This window comes from Cherax quadricarinatus, chromosome 5, assembly GCF_038502225.1.
Source record: "Cherax quadricarinatus isolate ZL_2023a chromosome 5, ASM3850222v1, whole genome shotgun sequence".
In the NCBI taxonomy this organism is placed as follows: domain Eukaryota; kingdom Metazoa; phylum Arthropoda; class Malacostraca; order Decapoda; family Parastacidae; genus Cherax; species Cherax quadricarinatus.
The window spans coordinates 60,838,885-60,855,472 of NC_091296.1; the positions used below are offsets into that span (position 1 = coordinate 60,838,885).

At 43.4% G+C, this 16,588-nt stretch overlaps 2 non-coding genes across 2 annotated transcripts; both read right to left on the reverse strand.

The window, feature by feature from the left end:
* Nucleotides 1-7,715: 7,715 nt before the first annotated feature.
* TRNAD-GUC (transfer RNA aspartic acid (anticodon GUC)) lies at nt 7,716-7,787 on the reverse strand. The gene has a single exon. It is a non-coding gene; the product is annotated as a tRNA-Asp (tRNA).
* Nucleotides 7,788-8,320: 533 nt separating this feature from the next.
* On the reverse strand, nt 8,321-8,392 carry TRNAD-GUC (transfer RNA aspartic acid (anticodon GUC)). The gene has a single exon. It is a non-coding gene; the product is annotated as a tRNA-Asp (tRNA).
* Nucleotides 8,393-16,588: the final 8,196 nt, after the last annotated feature.

Consider the following 16,588-nt stretch of genomic DNA (forward strand, 5'->3'; position numbering starts at 1 on the left):
GTGTGTGTGTGTGTGTGTGTGTGTGTGTGTGTGTGTGTGTGTGTGTGTGTGTGTGTGTGTGTGTGTGTGTGTGTGTGTGTGTGCCCCCACTTCTAAGTATTCATACTGCTAATAAATACCGGTAGATACCAGTAATTCTAAGCTTACCAATACTTGTAACACTTATCGATTCTACTTCTAAAATTCAGAAAGTAGCTAGGTTGTAAAATTTAGCTTGTCTCAGCTTAAGTGTCTGACGTTATCCCTCACTACCGCTTTACTCCTTGCACTCTCATCTATGCTATTTCTACTCTAATTCTGGTAATGGCTTGCAGGAGTGAGTGACCAGTATCTAACAGTGATGCAGGACCAGACTCAACCTTGCAAAATGCAACCTCAACAGGTGAGCAATACTTGCACTGGCAGCGGTGTGATGACAAGTTGCCAGAAGCTGATGACGCAGTCGTCGTACATAGGCCTTCTATCACTATTTTGTAACTCCTTCACCCGTGATGTTTATAACCATATATGCTCATGCATCCCGCGTTCCTCAAGTGATTTCACTTTTCACTTATTACAGAATACACTTCACATTCGGTGTTACACTTTATATGTATAATGGCATACAAACTGTTGTGACGTCACTGCTTTAGCAGGCCTACTGCCACCTTCCCTTGTTGTATATTTTATTTTTTTCTTTCTCCTTTTGCTTATTAACTTTTTCACTCTCACATTATGGTGCGCCACATTTCACTTGTTAACCAAACGCTGGTAATTCTTGATCACCCGTTTCCACACTCACTTTGATCTTTTTATGTTTGTATCTGTGTGGCAGCAGTGCCTAGTAGATCCACAACGGTTTGGCACTTTAAAAGAAAATATTGAATTTAGGTTTCCCCTCGAATTTTTTTCAACTAATAACTATAGTTATCACTCGCAGGTTTGTTCACTGACTTTGTCACTACCATTGATTACTGCTAGCGGTTGTTGCACGCCTCAAAAACACGAAGGTTCTCGGAGCCCTGTGCACCCACGTCTGCACCCACCGTGTGTGTGTGTGTGTGTGTGTGTGTGTGTGTGTGTGTGTTAGTTACCATTTTGTGTGTGTGTGTCTGTGTGTCTGTGTGTGTGTCTGTACTCACCTAGTTGTACTCACCTAGTTGAGGTTGCAGGGGTCGAGTCCAAGCTCCTGGCCCCGCCTCTTCACTGGTCGCTACTAGGTCACTCTCCCTGAACCATGAGCTTTATCGTACCTCTGCTTAAAGCTATGTATGGATCCTGACTCCACTACATCGCTTCCCAAACTATTCCACTTCCTGACTACTCTGTGGCTGAAGAAATACTTCCTAACATCCCTTTGATTCATCTGTGTCTTCAACTTCCAACTGTGTCCCCTTGTTACTGTGTCCAGTCTCTGGAACATCCTGTCTTTGTCCACCTTGTCAATTCCTCTCAGTATTTTGTAAGTCGTTATCATGTCCCCCCTATCTCTCCTGTCCTCCAGTGTCGTCAGGTTGATTTCCCTTAACCTCTCCTCATAGGACATACCTCTTAGCTCTGGGACTAGTCTTGTTGCAAACCTTTGCACTTTCCCTAGTTTCTTTACATGCTTGGCTAGGTGTGGGTTCCAAACTGGTGCCACATACTCCAATATGGGCCTAACGTACACGGTGTATAGGGTCCTGAACGATTCCTTATTAAGATATCGGAATGCTGTTCTAAGGTTTGCCAGGCGCCCATATGCTGCAGCAGTTATTTGGTTGATGTGCGCTTCAGGAGATGTGCCTGGTGTTATACTCACCCCAAGATCTTTTTCCTTGAGTGATGTTTGTAGTCTCTGACCCCCTAGACTGTACTCCATCTGCGGTCTTCTTTGCCCTTCCCCAATCCTCATGACTTTGCACTTGGTGGGATTGAACTCCAGGAGCCAGTTGCTGGACCAGGTCTGCAGCCTGTCCAGATCCCTTTGTATTTCTGCCTGGTCATCGATCGAATGAACTCTTCTCATCAACTTCACGTCATCTGCAAACAGTGACACCTCGGAGTTTATTCCTTCCGTCATGTCGTTCACAAATACCAGAAACAGCACTGGTCCTAGGACTGACCCCTGTGGGACCCCACTGGTCACAGGTGCCCACTCTGACACCTCGCCTCGTACCATTACTCTCTGCTGTCTTCCTGACAAGTATTCCCTGATCCATTGCAGTGCCTTCCCTGTTATTCCTGCTTGGTCCTCCAGTTTTTGCACTAATCTCTTGTGTGGTACTGTGTCAAACGCCTTCTTGCAGTCTAAGAAAATGCAATCCACCCACCCCTCTCTCTCTTCTCTTACTGCTGTCACCATGTCATAGAACTCCAGTAGGTTTGTGACACAGGATTTCCCGTCTCTGAAACCATGTTGTCTGCTGGTGATGAGATCATTCCTTTCTAGATGTTCCACCATTCTTCTCCTGACAATCTTTTCCATGATTTTGCATGCTATACATGTCAGTGACACTGGTCTGTAGTTTAGTGCTTCATGTCTGTCTCCTTTTTTAAAGATTGGTACCACATTTGCTGTCTTCCATGCCTCAGGCAATCTCCCTGTTTCGATAGATGTATTGAATATTGTTGTTAGGGGTACACATAGCACCTCTGCTCCCTCTCTCAGGACCCATAGAGAGATGTTATCTGGCCCCATTGCCTTTGAGGTATCTAGCTCACTCAGAAGCCTCTTCACTTCTTCCTCGGTTGTGTGTACTGTGTCCAGCACATGGTGGTGTACCCCACCTCTCCGTCTTTCTGGAGCCCCTTCTGTCTCCTCTGTGAACACTTCTTTGAATCTCTTGTTGAGTTCCTCACATACTTCACTGTCATTTCTTGTTGTCTCTCCTCCTTCCTTCCTTAGCCTGATTACCTGGTCTTTGACGGTTGTTTTCTTCCTGATGTGGCTGTATAACAGCTTCGGGTCAGATTTGGCTTTTGCTGCTATGTCGTTTTCATATTGACGTTGGGCCTCCCTTCTTATCTGTGCATATTCGTTTCTGGCTCTACGACTGCTCTCCTTATTCTCCTGGGTCCTTTGCCTTCTATATTTCTTCCATTCCCTAGCACACTTGGTTTTTGCCTCCTTGCATCTTTGAGTGAACCATGGGCTCATCCTGGCTTTTTCATTATTCCTGTTACCCTTGGGTACAAACCTCTCCTCAGCCTCCTTGCACATTGTGACTACATATTCCATCATCTCATTAACTGGTTTCCCTGCCAGTTCTCTGTCCCACTGAACCTCATTCAGGAAGTTCCTCATTCCTGTGTAGTCCCCTTTCCTGTAGTTTGGTTTCATTCGTCCTGGCCTTCCTGCTTCCCCCTCCACTTGTAGCTCTACTGTGTATTCGAAGCTCAAAACCACATGATCGCTGGCCCCAAGGGGTCTTTCATATGTGATGTCCTCAATATCTGCACTACTCAAGGTGAATACTAAGTCCAGTCTTGCTGGTTCATCCTCTCCTCTCTCTCTTGTAGTGTCCCTTACGTGTTGGTACATGAAGTTTTCCAGTACCTCCATCATCTTAGCCCTCCATGTATCTTGGCCCCCATGTGGCTCCAAGTTCTCCCATTCGATCTCCTTGTGGTTAAAGTCGCCCATGATCAGGAGCTTTGCCCTACATTTATGAGCTCTTCTGGCCACTGCAGCCAGTGTGTCAACCATCGCTCTATTGCTCTCGTCATACTCTTGCCTTGGCCTCCTGCTGTTCTGTGGTGGGTTATACATCACTGCAATTATCACCTTGGGACCTCCAGAGTGAAGCGTTCCCGCTATACAATCACTTTCTTCTCCGCTGTCTCCTCTCTCCAGCTCATCAAAATTCCATCGGTGTTTGATCAGCAATGCCACTCCTCCCCCCCCCCCTGTTCCTTCTGTCTTTCCTCAGGATCTGGTATCCCGTTGGGAAGATAGCATCTGTTATCATACCTGTAAGTTTGGTTTCTGTGATTGCTATGATGTCTGGTGATGCCTCTTTGACTCTTTCGTGCCACTCCTCCCACTTGTTTGTTATTCCATCAGCGTTTGTGTACCATACCTTCAGTTTCCTTTCCAACACTGTGGTTTGGGGAGCCTGTGGGGGTGGGAGACCTGGCAGTATACTGTGGGATTCTATGGTTGGGGGTTGGGTGGAAGCTGTGGGTATGGATTGTATTGTGTGTTGTGTGTGTGTGTGTGTGTGTGTGTGTGTGTGTGTGTGTGTGTGTGTGTGTGTGTGTGTGTGTGTGTGTGTGTGTGTGTGTCTGTGTGTGTGTGTGTGTGTGTGTGTGTGTGTGTGTGTGTGTGTGTGTATATATATATATATATATATATATATATATATATATATATATATATATATATATATATATAATATATATATATATATATATATATATGCAATAAGATCACAACCACTGTGAAAGAATAGCGAAATTCCAAGCGCATTCGTGACTTACCACCTTAGCAAGGAATAGTTCCTTGATAAAGTGAGAGGTCATGAAAGCGCTTGGAATTTCGCTATTCTTTCACAGTGGTTGTTTTTCATATATATATATATATATATATATATATATATATATATATATATATATATATATATATATATATATATATATATATATATATATATATATATATATTTCACCTGATTCCTGCCACTATATATATTCATTTTTCTTAGTTATCTCTGTATTAGGACTGAAGAAGTCACTCGTGGCGAAACGTTTCCTTTAATAAATGTCCCGAACCGTACATCAGTGTCTTTTTCCACATCCTGTCGGTATCACCGGACCATTTCTTTATGGCCGTGTGCAGCAGCAGCAGCAGCAGAAGCAGAAGGTTGACGAGAGGAACTGGCGGGAACAGCAGCAGCAAGAACTGAGCACCACGGGCAATGATTTCAAAAGCAGCAGCAACAGCATCAGGAGCAGCAGAAGCCACAAGCCGGCGCCGAACAGAAGCTGCTCACCGATACTGGACAGGAACTGCTAACTGGTACCGACACAATAAGTGTCTGGGGCTCAAGACTGTTCAACAGCCTCCCACCAGCCATAAGGGGAATTAATAGACCCCTGGTTGTCTTCAAGAAAGAGCTGGACAGATACCTAAAGTCAGTGCCGGATCAGCTGGACTGTGGTTCGTACGTTGGACTACGTACGACCAGCAGTAACAGCCTTGTTGATCAGGCCCTAATCCACCGGGAGGCCTGGTCGTGGACCGGGCCGTGGGGGCGTTGATGCCCGGAATACCCTCCAGGTAGACTCCAGTTAGGTAGACCGACAGGAACTGATAACCGATACTGGACAGTGATCGGAAACCTACATCCGATCGGAACTGTCGGTAACAACAATAATTACCACCACCACCATCATGTACCAGCGCCAACACCACCACCATCTACTGCAGCAGCAACACCATCTACCAACATCACCACCACCAACATCATCATCCACCAGCACCACCACCATCATTACCAGCAACAGCAGCACCATCTACCAGCACCACCATCATCATCTACCATCACCACCTTCATCTAACAGCAGCAACAGCATCATCTACCAGCATCACCACTACCTTCATCATCATCTACCAGCACCACCATCATCTACCAGCAGCATCACCATCTACCAGCATCACCACCACTACCACCATCATCTACCAGCAGCAGCAGCACCGTCCATGCATGTGTCAGTCTGGCCTCATTATTCATGGGTGTAATCCATCACCTCAGCTCTTTTATCGTCACGTGGGGGGGCGTGGAGGGCGTGGAGGGGGCGTGGGCCGGGTTACTGGCCGTCCACACACGCTTGACGGATCACCCACCCATGACCAACACCTTCAACCCCCCACGAACCTCAGTGAAAATATCAAGGACCCCCAGTGGAAATATCAAGGATTCCCAGTGGAAATATCGACCCCCCCGTGGAAATATCAAGGGCCCCCAATGGAAATAAGTCACTGACTTTTTTTTGTGTTATCCTAGGTATTTTTCACCATGAAAATTGTACTTATGTGTACCTGTACTTCAATAAACTTACGCCCGCAGGAGAGCAGAGGGAGGGAGAGATACATAGATAGATAGATAGACAGATAGATAGGGAGAGAGAGAGAGAGAGAGAGAGAGAGAGAGAGAGAGAGAGAGAGAGAGAGAGAGAGAGAGAGAGAGAGAGAGAGAGAGAGAGAGAGAGAGAGAGAGAGAGAGAGAGAGAGAGATTATTAGTAAATAATTTTTTTCTCAGTTGTCTTTTGAGCTATCTTATTGAAACTTGGTCACATTAAAATGGAAAGGGGCTTCTTTACGTACAAAAAAAATTAAAGAAATAGAAAGAAAAATAAAGAAGTTCAGGTAAAACTGTTAAGACTCCCCTTAACCTAACCTTGTCAAACCGTGTAAAAAAGATAGATAGATAGATAGATAGATAGATAGATAGATAGATAGATAGAGAGAGAGAGAGAGAGAGAGAGAGAGAGAGAGAGAGAGAGAGAGAGAGAGAGAGGATAAGGAAAGGAGAGGAGCGAACTCACAGAGAGCGAAATAGAGGGAGAGAAAGAGGGGGGATGTAAAAAGGAAAGAAATCGGGGAATTGAGGGAGGGGCTGAGGCTGTAAGTGATGGATTGACAGAGAAAATGGATGGATTTAGGGAGGAAGGGAGGTACTGGAAAGGGTAGCGGGTGAGAACGAGAGCTGGAAGGGCAGACACCAGGCTAACAGATGAACAATAAATCTGTCGTAATAGCAAAACAGAGAGTAGGGAAATCTTCCTGTGACATGTTGAAACCAGGTGTGACATGTTGAAGCCAGCTGTAACATGTTGAAGTCAGCTGTAATGTCCTGAAACCAGCTATAACATGTTGAAACTAGATGTAACATGTTGAAAACAGATGTAACTGGTAACATAATAAGACGGGCTATCGTACCTACGTTAGCATGTGAGCAGCTAGCACCAACAGCTGGATCGGCCGCTATCAATCATGCCATGTTCGAAACTGGACCGAGTTATACTCGTAATGACATGACTGAATAAAATTAACTCGCTGTAGTATGCATAAAACTCAAGGAGTACTGAACAACAAGTTCATCTAACTGAGCTTGAATTAAAGTGGTGTTTAAAAAATATCTGAGGGTCTGTGAGGCTGATATATGCCTGTCTCTCTCACCTGTAATTCACTTTCTCCAAGTGTGTTTTTTTTTTTAAATCAGCCATATCGTAAGTTTAAATGTGAGAGTCAACACTGGACAGCATCACTAATGTTCCTGGCTAGGGAGGCTCTTCGCTAACGTCATCCCAGCACAACAAAAATCTTGGCAATCTATGTAAACCAATAGATATGCGAAAAGTTAAATTTACTATTTGATTTGATTGGATAAAATTAGGCTACGGTAAAATGCAGCTTAGGAAACTCGTCTGGAAACATAAAAAAGGAGGAGCGCTGCAACAGTTCGTGGTAAGCAGGTCCCACCCAGGTCAACCCATGTTCTACCTGTCTAACCTGTTTTCAAAACAACCCAACCTTCTCACCTCAATGACGCTACTTGAGAGTTTGTTCCACTCATCCACAACTCTGTTTACAGGCTAGTGTGTGTGTTGTGTAAGCAATATTACAGTGTATGTTCTGTACTGCATGACGGCACACTTAAGAGCAATGTTTTATTATTAAACATTACGATATAAATTGAAAGTTATTCATTTATAGAGACTTTGAAAAAATTAAAAAAAGAAAAACACTATCCTCCCCGGCGGGGAATCGAACCCCGGTCTCCCGCGTGACAGGCGGGGATACTCACCACTATACTACCGAGGAATTACGAATATGCACGTGTTTCTATACAATTCTAGGATTAATTGAGTTTATATTATAGTTAACCATTGTTGGAGATGTCTGTAAGTTAAGCTTTATTTAGGTATTATAAATGTCTATAAGTGTTATTTTAAACATATAGTTGCTATAGACATACGTATATCTTTATTAGTGTGCAATGTTGAAAGGGATCTGTCTCGGGAATAAAGTATGCTGACCTAATAATTAAGGAAGATTTAATCTAGAATGACTCTGCCCGAAATACATTGCATAACTAGGGCCTTTTTCATGTAAAACAAAAAAATATTTATGTCAAACCTGTGTAATGCCATGAAAAATTTACTTTGCTTTACTTTACCCTGTAAAGTTAAAACCAGTATATAAACAATTACTTATTTAACAAGTGTTTAACATATTGAAATAGCATAGACTGGACATGATCTCGCTTCATTAAGACAGCTTATACCTAACTGCAGGGATACATCACCAATATCCATTATGTGACTGAAATCACTTCCAGTGATGAAAACACTGTCCTCCCCGGCGGGGAATCGAACCCCGGTCTCCCGCGTGACAGGCGGGGATACTCACCACTATACTACCGAGGAAGTGGTATAGCATACCCATTTGCATACAATTCTGGTACCAGTTGATGCTATACTGTTGGGATGTCAGTGACTTACGTAAGTTTATTCAGGTACAGGTACACATAAATAGTTACATAATTTGTCATACATAGCAGCATATATGAAGAGTACCTAGGCTTATCCAAAATGGTCAGACAAATTGAAGTTTAAACCAACAGGCACCGGGTTTAATCCTGGGCGGGGCGAGACGACTGGACATGACTCCTAACACCTGCTGCGGCTGTTCACCTGAACAATATATACCCAGGGGTTAGTTGACTGCCTAGAGTGGCATCCTGGAGAAGGGCGGTGATAAGGACACCATGGAAATAATACGCTATATTGGCTTGGCTTTAATAATAATAATAATAATAATCTTTATTTCTCCTTCTTCACTTCCTTAAAGAATCTTGGAATTATCAATTGTCATCTAACGTTATTAGCTACCAAAAAAATTTTTCATACACAGTTTTATTACAAGACACGAGCCTTACAAATAGAAAAAAAATGAAACGCGCACCCGTCTATCACTTCCTCGGTAGTATAGTGGCGAGTATCCCCGCCTGTCACGCGGGAGACCGGGGTTCGATTCCCCGCCGGGGAGGACAGTGTTTTCAACACCAAGTCTTGAAAAAGTTGCCTTGAAGTAGCAGCTGGAAAATGAATATGTTCTCCACATAATATTTGTGTATTTATAGTTGCTTCTCCAAGCCTATGGGTCCTCAGAATTTGCTCTAGTATATTATTATCGAGGTAAGCACTAAACAAGAAAGGGTCATGTAGCGCTGGTATGGTGTATTTGCAATCGTGTCATTACGATTTCTTGAGTCATACAGCGCTGGATTTGCACTGAACGTGGACCCCGACTCCTATGCCATAAGATTTCCTAGATTTTGTTGCTTCATTCATATGTAGCTGTATATATAATCATATGGTGAATAATTTTGTGCCTAATTTTTTTTTTTTTTTTGTAGATATTATACTAAAATTATTTTATTTGTCCAGGAGTGGCCTAAGGGCAAAAGCTCACGCTTTGCACAGTGAGTGTCCGGGTTCGATTCCGGGCGAAGGGGTGGAAACATTGGGCGTGTTTCCTTACACCGGTTGTCCATGTTCACCTATCAGTAATAATGGGTACCTGGGTGTTAGTCGATTGGTGTGGGTCGCAGCCTAAGACAAAACTGACCTAATTTGCCCGTAATGTTCTGCAGAGCAAGCGGCTTTCTATATAGTAGTATGTCACTGCTGTCAGCCAGGCATATATACCTCGTACATGTACTTGTAGAAAATATTATTAGTATTAGTAGTACTAATATTCTTTAGCATCCAGTGGGAGCTAAACACGCTTTCCTCTCCGGCGGGGAATTGAACCCCGGTCTCCCGCGTGACAGGCGGGGATACTCACCACTATACTACCGTGGAATTAGTACTCTTCTCCTGCTGCGGTTTTCATATACTAGCAAATACTAAGGATACCTAGGAAGAGTTAGTCAAAGGTTAGGGAGTGCAGGCAATGTACTTCCCACCTCCAGGGCGCAAGTCCGCTTAACCAGTTTCCCTAAATCTCTTCATAAATGCTACCTTGCGCACACTCCGACAGCACATCAAGTCACAAAAACGACTTGCCTCTACTATCTAACACACACAAGCCTGTTGGATATCCAAGCTCCTCGCATACAAAACCTTGACCCTCTCCCTCCAACCTTTCCTAGGACGACCCCTACCCCTCTCTCCCTCCACTACAGATTTATCACCCTCCAAGTCATCCAATTTTGCTCCACTCTAAATGACCAAATCACCTCAGCAGCCCTTTGGATAATGCTTTTCCGTAACCCGAAAGATTAAACATCATTTTTAATGAATATATTGTAAAATTATTCCTAATAAAACAATCAATCAATAATATAGTCTTCCTACTCTCTGAACTAATACAAACCAATGCCTAAGTTTCATTCAGTTTGAGAAATGTATTATGCCATAATGGCCACCAGACGGCACACATATATATACACCAAGAGATGTAAACACACTCAATGTTTACTTTAATCCCTAATTAGGGAATTAGTCTTGGCTGGTGGTGTCCCGTGGCCTGGTGGCTGAAGTTCTCGCTTCACACGGCAAGCCTGACCTAATTTGCCCGAAATGCTCAGCATAACAAGCGGCTTTCTATACAGTAGTATGTCACTGATGTCAGCTATGGTCTGTATACCTTGTACATGTACTCGCAGTAAGTAAAGATATTAAATGGATCCTTAATAACTCTCGTGCAATCGATAGGCTTTGAACCTAGCAAATCACACAGACCATCCAAGTAGGCGATAGTCTTACAGAATCACATAATAGGTATTTTAGCTAAGCAAGTTACAGCAGTAATGAACTATTCACAAGAGCAAAGGATTCGGTCAGAAAATCAGTGAATAGGTTATCACCAAAGTTGATTTTTGGTAGGAAAAGTTGAAGAAATGATATAGGATATTTTGTGAGGTTCATCTATCCGGAATAAGTCTCTGTGCAAGCAGAGATCATGTTCAGAGATGGTAATTCCCAAGTAATGTTAACTCCAGCTTTGCTGGAATGAAATCTTCAAGGCTCTCGTAGCTAATCAAACCATGGTGAAATGTTAAACGTGTAGTAATATACCACATTTCACTACATGATGTACGAAACACGTGTGATAGAATATGACTGAGAAACACAGCTGGCCCTGGCTGACTGGCTTGCTAGCCTGCTTCCTGACTGACTTCCTAACTTGCTTGCTGACTGGTTTCCTGGCTGGCTTACCGACTGGCTTCATTACTGACTAGAATGCCTGCGGACTTCCTGGCTTGCTAACTGGCTTCTATTGGCTTGTTTACGCCAGCTGACTACGTTGTCCAGTAGTTTTGATAGTTCTGCCGGTTGGCTGACTGGATCAGCAGTTAAGTGGTGATAGCAGGTCCTCCCCAGCTGCTCTGCTGGGGGCAAGGGAGGGGAACAGAGAGGGGTAAGGAGGCGAGAAGTACTATGATCGATGAGAAAAGGGGAAAAAATATGAGGAGAGATATACAGTAGCACTAAGATACTAACTCAGAATTAGATAAGGTTAGCAATTGAAAAAAATGCATGAAAAATAATTAATAATAAAAATAGTAGTATCATAAATAACTAAATACAAAAATAATATAAATTAAAATCAATATAAGAAATTGTAAACATAAATAATACCAATTTAAATATATAATATACAACAATGGCAATATAGATTTTTCAGTGTAAATAATATATAAAAATTAAAAGTTTTATTTCTGTATTAAATCTATAATAAAATTTTATTTGATTATATTTCTTGCGCTCAAAAAAAACATCAAAATCAAAATAATAGCCGAGTGATGGACCACCCACAGCAGCGACCTGCACCACCCGGCCACCATATTCACTCTTCATTGTTTTTTTCAAAACTTTCGTTTTTTTCCATAAAACAAAAGACTCGCTTTAGCTGTCATAATAAATAAATAAATAAATAAATAAATAAATAAATATATATATATATATATATATATATATATATATATATATATATATATATATATATCGTGCCGAATAGGTAAAACTTGCGATTTTCGCTTAAACAGCAACGCTCTTGTGTATGCAATAATTTCGCAAAAAATCATTCTGAACCTAACGAAAAAATAATAATTTCATTGTGTTTGTTTATTATCAAAGTACTGTAAACTTATCTAAAATATATTTAGTTGGATTAGGCTAAATTAAGGTAAGTTTTCTAAGGTTCTTGTGGTACAAAATTACTAATTTTTACATTAACATAAATGAAAAAATATATCTTGAAACGTATAAGAGAAAATTAAAAAAATAATAATTTTAAATGAGTTCTTGCTAATTGACCAGTTTTACCTATTCGGCACGACACACACACACACCCCTAACAACAATATTCAATACATCTATCGAAACAGGGAGATTGCCTGAGGCATGGAAGACAGCAAATGTAGTCCCAATCTTTAAAAAAGGAGACAGACATGAAGCATTAAACTACAGACCAGTGTCACTGACATGTATAGTATGCAAAATCATGGAGAAGATTATCAGAAGAGTGGTGGAACACCTAGAAAGGAACGATCTCATCAACAGCAGCCAACATGGTTTCAGGGACGGGAAATCCTGTGTCACAAACCTACTGGAGTTCTATGACATGGTGACAGCAGTAATACAAGAGAGAGAGGGGTGGGTGGATTGCATTTTCTTGGACTGCAAGAAGGCGTTTGACACAGTTCCACACAAGAGATTGGTGCAAAAACTGGAGGACCAAGCAGGGATAACAGGGAAGGCACTACAATGGATCAGGGAATACTTGTCAGGAAGACAGCAGCGAGTCATGGTACGTGGCGAGGTGTCAGAGTGGGCACCTGTGACCAGCGGGGTCCCACAGGGGTCAGTCCTAGGACCAGTGCTGTTTCTGGTATTTGTGAACGACATGACGGAAGGAATAGACTCTGAGGTGTCCCTGTTTGCAGATGACGTGAAGTTGATGAGAAGAATTCACTCGATCGAAGACCAGGCAGAACTACAAAGGGATCTGGACAGGCTGCAGACCTGGTCCAGCAATTGGCTCCTGGAGTTCAATCCCACCAAGTGCAAAGTCATGAAGATTGGGGAAGGGCAAAGAAGACCGCAGACTGAGTACAGTCTAGGGGGCCAGAGACTACAAACCTCACTCAAGGAAAAAGATCTTGGGGTGAGTATAACACCAGGCACATCTCCTGAAGCGCACATCAACCAAATAACTGCTGCAGCATATGGGCGCCTAGCAAACCTCAGAACAGCATTCCGACATCTTAATAAGGAATCATTCAGGACCCTGTACACCGTGTACGTTAGGTCCATATTGGAGTATGCGGCACCAGTTTGGAACCCATACCTAGCCAAGCACGTAAAGAAACTAGAGAAAGTGCAAAGGTTTGCAACAAGACTAGTCCCAGAGCTAAGAGGTATGTCCTACGAGGAGAGGTTAAGGGAAATCAACCTGACGACACTGGAGGACAGGAGAGATAGGGGGGACATGATAACGACATACAAAATACTGAGAGGAATTGACAAGGTGGACAAAGACAGGATGTTCCAGAGATTGGACACAGTAACAAGGGGACACAGTTGGAAGTTGAAGACACACATGAATCACAGGGATGTTAGGAAGTATTTCTTCAGCCACAGAGTAGTCAGTAAGTGGAATAGTTTGGGAAGCGATGTAGTGGAGGCAGGATCCATACATAGCTTTAAGCAGAGGTATGATAAAGCTCACGGCTCAGGGAGAGTGACCTAGTAGCGATCAGTGAAGAGGCGGGGCCAGGAGCTCGGACTCGACCCTCGCAACCTCAACTAGGTGAGTACAACTAGGTGAGTACACACACACACACACACACACACACACACACACACACACACACACACACACACACACGCACACACACACACACACACATATATATGGTGGGTGTAAAGCCATCTTAGATAACCTTCCTCTTATCTTCCCACAATGAAAGGAATTCGTGAAATATCTATATATATAAATATTTACAATAAGTGGGAAAGCCCTGAGGACTATCTTCCTGGGCACCCACTCGTAATTGACATTATCTCGCTCATAATCTCCACTTTAAATCTGGCAATGTTATCCCCCACGAGAAAGACACTAACAATCTGACTGATCATCATCTGCGATAACGATGTCCCCGGGTACGATATCGTGGGCGCCAGCGGCGTCAACCTGAGGTATCGCACGCGCCGTTTCGCTGCTGCCAGAAGTACAAGCGGGCTGAAACCTTGAAAAAAATTGGGGTTAATTTGAATATGCGAGTCCATTTAAAGACGAAACACGGCGGTGGTGTTGTTGTTGGCATGATTTATGCCAGGCAATCCGCCGTAAATATTGATTAAATAACTGTGACATGATCATCATTTAAATCTCTGCCAGACCGGGAGCCGTCGCTCCAACTTGTTGCCTTAGTCCAGCTGGCCTATCCGGCTTCCCTGGCCAGCAGTGCCTCCATGTGCCCTCCGTCAAGGAGCGCTAAAGCTCAGAATGAGGTGGGGATTGTAGGTGAGGCGTGCGCCTGGCGTGCCCAGGATGGCAGGGTAAATCCCTTGTCTCTGGCGCAGATGGCGTCGCGCTCGTTGACGCACAATAGTACAACAATAGCCGGGGCGAATTTGGTGGGTACTACTTTTGGCGAAGATTGGCCCAGGTGTGGGGGGTGCCGCCTCGGTGCCCACGCCTTGCTGGCACTCAGGCTATAGTTCCCACAGTAAGTCCAGGCCGCTACAGAATCACCCTCGCTGCGAGAAGATAGTCACATCCCGGTAGTTAACAGAGTAAGCCGTGAGTAACAGCCTCGTTGAAGCCTGTGGGTGGGTATACTAGTTGCCATCACCTCTTATATACTTATTTGCAGTATATCCACAGCGTTGTTTATTCCGTTATTACCGTTCTTGTTTAATAGTTGTTTATGTGTACCTTAATTATCACATTTCATAAATTGACTAACTCAACGCGTAACTAAGACAAGAGAAAAATATTGTTCATTATATGGCAGTTGGTAAGGTGGACTCAAACGGAGAACGAAAAGAAAAGCGAAAAAGTACCATAATATACCGTCCAATAATTCCGTTTACTCGTAAGATAAATCTAAATTCAAACATTCAGTAAACTCTTTCATCTGTTTTTGTATCGTACTTTTATTCTGACATCCCTGGCGGATGTCAGAATAAAAATTAAAGTTAAAAGAAAAAAGCTAGGAAATGAATTTATTGAGCGGAACTCTGAGGTAGTTCAGCGGCTGTGTTGTCCTTGCATTGACGGGCACCAGTCAAGCACCAGGCTAAGATCAAAGGTGCCATTCACAGTGACGCATTTCGTCCCGGAAATGATCGTTCGCGTATTGATCGATGTATGGACAGACGCACTCCGGTGCGGGTAATAGTAACATGTATAGTTATCTGTGTGCTCATCCACAAGTGTCAGGTACTAGTATGAGACCTCATCTACTACCTCCCCCTGCCATCCCACACACATCCTCCTCCTCCTTCACTTGTAAACAATAACCCCCCACACTCAAATCCTCATCCTCCCCTTATAAACAATTACCCTCGCATACACATCCTCGTCCTCCTCCTCCACCTTTAACAATCACCCCCACACACAAAATCAACCTCCACACAAACTATTCCAACATATGCACAAACAATCACCCCCACACACAAAATCAACCTCCACACAAACTATTCCAACACATGCACAAACAATCATCCCTACACATCTCACACAAACAAGCCACCTCAGCACATAAACCTTACACACACACACACACACACACACACACACACACACAGAGGCGGGGCCAGGAGCTATGAATCGATCCCTACAACCACAATTAGGTGAGTACACATACCAAAACACCTCCGTTACACATAAATCTCCCTCACACAAGCCAATCTCACACAAACATGCCAAAGACCCCCACGTAAACCCACACATAACCCCTCCCATAAACACCATACAAACCACTCCCACGCATAAAACCCATCCTCACACGAATTTCCCATACATACCCACTCCCCCACAGAACCTCCTCCCACAAACACCCAAGCATCTAACAATGATTTTTTTCAGGGATTTCAATGATTTCTTTCAATGTCAACAATGTTGAATGTTCATATATGAGAAAGCCACAGCTGGTGTACAGTTTACTCTCTGGAGTAATTCACAAAACGCACTCAGACCTCTCGATGAAATGGAAGAGACTTGTACATACCGAACGTGATTAAATATTTTAAAATCACAAAGCGCTGTAATGTTACGAAAACTCCAATGAAAATAGCTGATAGCTTGCTAGATGATAAGATAATCAGAAGTGAGGTACAGTCACGGACTGGGCCACGGGGACGTTGACCCCTGGAACCCCCTCCAGGTATATGTCAGATAACGCTGAGGATTAACCTCTCTGAGAGAGATTAAACAAAAGTATACGATCATTAGTTCCCCTTCGAGCACAGGTGAGGTCAGTCCTAGAGTCACCTGGGTGCTCGAGCACAGGTGAGGTCAGTCCTAGAGTCACCTGGGTGCTCGAGCACAGGTGAGGTCAGTCCTAGAGTCACTTGGGTGTTCTAGCACAGGTAAGGTCAGTC